This window comes from Glycine max, chromosome 19 (assembly GCF_000004515.6).
Source record: "Glycine max cultivar Williams 82 chromosome 19, Glycine_max_v4.0, whole genome shotgun sequence".
NCBI lineage: Eukaryota > Viridiplantae > Streptophyta > Magnoliopsida > Fabales > Fabaceae > Glycine > Glycine max.
The window spans coordinates 27,632,034-27,636,158 of NC_038255.2; the positions used below are offsets into that span (position 1 = coordinate 27,632,034).

The following is a 4,125-nucleotide window of genomic DNA, read 5'->3' on the forward strand; positions in this document are numbered from 1 at the left end:
TGCATCATATCATTAGAAATCTAGTAAATTCACTTTTGGATGAGTATTTAAAGTGAAATCACAACCGTATAATAGCTTGTGTTTAATAATATACTAGTTTACTTTGATATTTTTAATTATTATATTTTATTATTATTTAAAGTGATTAATTTGTGTTTATTATATGTTGCAGTGGTTTAGTAATGAAACACCATTAGAATTGAAGAAGATTACAATAATTTGCAAGGAATGAGCAACATACTTTTTAAAATGTAAAAAAAATGCATGTATTTGAATAATGTTTGATAATATTGTACATAATTTATATCATATTTATTGATCAGTACAAGAAAAATAACCTATGCTTACAGATGCCTTTTTTCTACAGACATGAATTAGTGAAGGTAAATCTCAAAAATACTTTTACCTACAACTAACTAATGTAGGTAAAACTCAACCACTTGTACCAACCATTATTTGGTGTAGGCAAATTCATTAAAATTAAAAAAAAAAAAGACTTCTACCTACAACTACGTTGTGTAGGTAAAACTCTAAAAAACTTGTGTCTATGGTTGATTAGTGTAAGTAAAACTCAAAAGGATTACTACCTACAAAAGCACAGTGTAGGAAAAACTTAAATATAGTATCTAAATTGATTTTTCATTGTGATAAGTCTATAACATCAACATATGAGGCCATCACTGGTCTATAACTATATATGCAATTTCTTGTTAGTTTCAGCAATGATATTCATTTCATCTTGAAATCAAACTCCAAAATGGCCACAAGCCTTTGGATTAGGGACCGGGCTGGGTATTTTAGTCAAATTCACCACACTCCAATAAGAGAAATACTAATATATAAATATTTTAAAAGTGAAAAATAGTAAAAAAAGTCACAGCTGTGTTTTTCTGTTCGCTGTTTGATGTCCTAAAGAGACCACTTTTTCTTTTCTTTCCCAACATTTTCCACAATAGTCTCGCATTGCGTGGGATAGGTTTATCCCAAAACCAAACGCACTCAAAATGGCATTGTCCAAGTCGAAAGTTCATTTGCATTTGAGTTTCATTTCACTCTCATTTAGCTCTCTTCGTTGAATATAAAAGCTTCCTTCTTCACTAAAGCTCTTTCGCAAATCACTTCCCTTTGTAGCTGTTGTTGCTGCTGCTTCTGCCTTTGCTCCACCACCGAACCAGTTCCCCTACAAATAGCGTTTCGTTTGTGCAAGGTGCGTTTCGATCACCGATTTTGCGATTTGTGTGTTTCACCTAATATGTTGGATGAATTTTTGTGCTTACATGTTGTTTTTGGTTACTGGATCCATAAACTTCTTTTGTGTTTTCTGGATCGAAATTCTTTTGACTTCATTTGCTCTTGCTGATGTGGATCTACTTCGTAGCTACGTCTTGTGTGTTTAGGTTTCAGTTTTTGCTTAATTTTGTGGTGAGATGTTTTCTGATGCATCGGTTTTGATTTTCGGCTTGTTTTTCTGTGATTTATAGATGATCAAATTGGAACTTAAATTTATTTTTTAATTATTGTATTTAAGGATCATTTTCTAGATGCAATGAATGATTTCTTGTAGGCTGAAGCTGTTGTTACTTCTTCTTTGTACTGTCTTACGAGCAAGAAATTAGGGGTTCAATGCTCAACACTTACATAGACATTTTCCCAAGTAAATTTTATAAAATAAAATTAATATTCATGTGTGTCTCTTTTCTTAATTAATTGCTTTAAACATTTAATAGGTTCTAGTCTTATTGGAGCCACCGACATAATTTTAGGACCTGATGCTTTGATCATAGTGTTCAAACCCTCACTCAAGACCTGTGCCACAACCATTACAAAGGTTACCCCTGCGCCCTGCATTTCGTTCACTACTACTCTGTCTCTGTCTTTCTCTCTTCAATTCGAAGATTGTTGTGTTTTTTGGGTTAGAATTATATGTACAATTCCATGCTTTTTTTGGGTTAGAATTATATGTACAATTCTGTTTGAGTTGAGTATATTTTAGAATATGATTAGATTAAATTTACTAGTGAGTTTCTTTTTTCCATATAGTTCAAATCTGTGTGTGTGTTTGATAAATGTCATCCATGAATGATTTAGGTAAAAAGAGAATAAGAGGTTATACACATATGCTAGATGTGTGGGACTTGCCAGATGGAGAATTCATACTTGTTGAAGTAGATCATTGAGGCAATCCTATGGGTTGGGAAGGGAAAACTCTACTGAATGCAATTGGGAGCTTGGTAAGGAAACACCAATGTGTTCCTATCAATTTTCTTAGCTGGAAAGACATGCCTAAGGACTATATTACTGACATGGTTTAATTGATTCAGGTCTAGTATAAAACTTTATAAGTGTTGTTTCATCTTGTTTCTTGTAAAATTTTATGCCTTCTAATGTCTAAAAAAATGATCATTTTGTGTTTGTTAATGATACTCATAATAGAGTAAGTTTCCATTTGTTCCTGAATTAACTGAACAAACAAAGGAAATATTGATTGATGACATGAGTCTGAAATGAAGACAATTTAAATATGAACCGAAATAAAAAGGATATGATGAGAGCAAAACTAAGGAGGAAATGGTTGCTCATATCCCAGATCCAAGGGTTGATCCTTTTCAATATCGTGATTTAGTACATTATTGGTGTTTTGAGAAAGGACAGGTATACATGACAATGTTACCAACCTTTTTCTATCATAACAATTATATATTATATGTTTATTTTTATTATTGACTTTTTATATTTGTTGGTTATAGAAAATAAGCAACATCAACAAAAGGAACCGCTCAAAATATGAGGACTTGCATTGCATGGGAACCAAGAATCTTCCAAGACGAATTCATGTGATGATTTGTCTTTTCTATATTTTTTTAATATTAAATTGCTTAATACAAATAGGATGATTGATTTTTTTAACTAATGTTAGACAACAAAGGCTAAGGGAGTGCAACCTTCTAGGGCAAAAATTTATATTGACACTCAAACTCGAAAAGATGGAAGCATTGTTACTAAAAAGGCTGCTATTGTAATTGTAAGAATTTTAATTTTAATTTTAATATTTTTTCTTTGTTTTGCTCAATTTTCTAATAGAAGGTTATGGGATGAGGAGGAGTAACTAATGTGGAGATGAGTTTTGTTTAGTGACATTGAAGTATTGAGGATATTGATGTATGATAATAATTTACAAGGTGTATTTATGTAGGATGAACTAAAAAAGAAAATGGTTGAAGCAGAGAGTTCACAAAATTTACAAAGCACCCAAGATTCTACTAATTGGACAAATGATATATATATTCAAAAGTCAAAGGACCTGAAAAAAGAGGACGTGTGTGTTGTCTTGGCAAGCTTCCACATCAAGCAAGTTCATGTCAAAGCTCTTATGCAAACAATAGAATTCAAAAGTTGGAGAATTTGCTTGAAAACCTTGTAGTTGTGCTTAAAGTGCGATTTGCAGAAGATCCACAAATTAATCAAGTCTTAGAAGCTATAGATCAGGAGATATGAATTTATAATTCAACCTATTCAACGATTTAACTATGATATGATACTTTACAAAGAAAAAACATTCTTTTAATTTAGGTACCTACAAATGGTTCTACTAGTAAAAATCATCAAAGGACAAGCAATCTCAACTAGAGGTGAGTTGAAATTTAATAATTAATATGTTGACAATACCATTTTTGTTAGCATATAGTATAGCTTGTAGTGTATCCGTACTATCTATGTATGTAGTAAGTTGACATTTAATAATTAATATGTTGACATTTTTGTTATTTCAGGAACATGATTTAGATGGTAATGAAGATGTGAGCCAGCGACAACACGTTCAAGTGTCTGGTTTTTACTTCGCCTATTTGTCCAACAACTCAAATTAACTCTTTTATACATTTAGAAATTTAGAAACTTGTTACATTTTAGTGATGATTCCCTCCATGTAAAGAGAGCAAGGTCATGGTGCACCAAAAATATACACTTAGGAAGGACTATGCACATGGTACTAAAAAACAAGGCAAAGTGAATTGGAAAATTTTCTATAGCACTACTGATGCTAGATCATTTCACAATGACAAATGGATCAAGGGCTGCAATATGTTAAAAAGCACACAACCCAGTTACAATAATCACAAATCAGGC

General features: G+C 31.7%; 1 pseudogene; it reads left to right on the top strand.

Moving 5' to 3' along the window:
• The first annotated feature begins 2,493 nt into the window (after positions 1-2,493).
• LOC106797341 (uncharacterized) lies at positions 2,494-3,495 on the top strand (annotated as a pseudogene).
• The last annotated feature ends 630 nt before the right edge of the window (positions 3,496-4,125 follow it).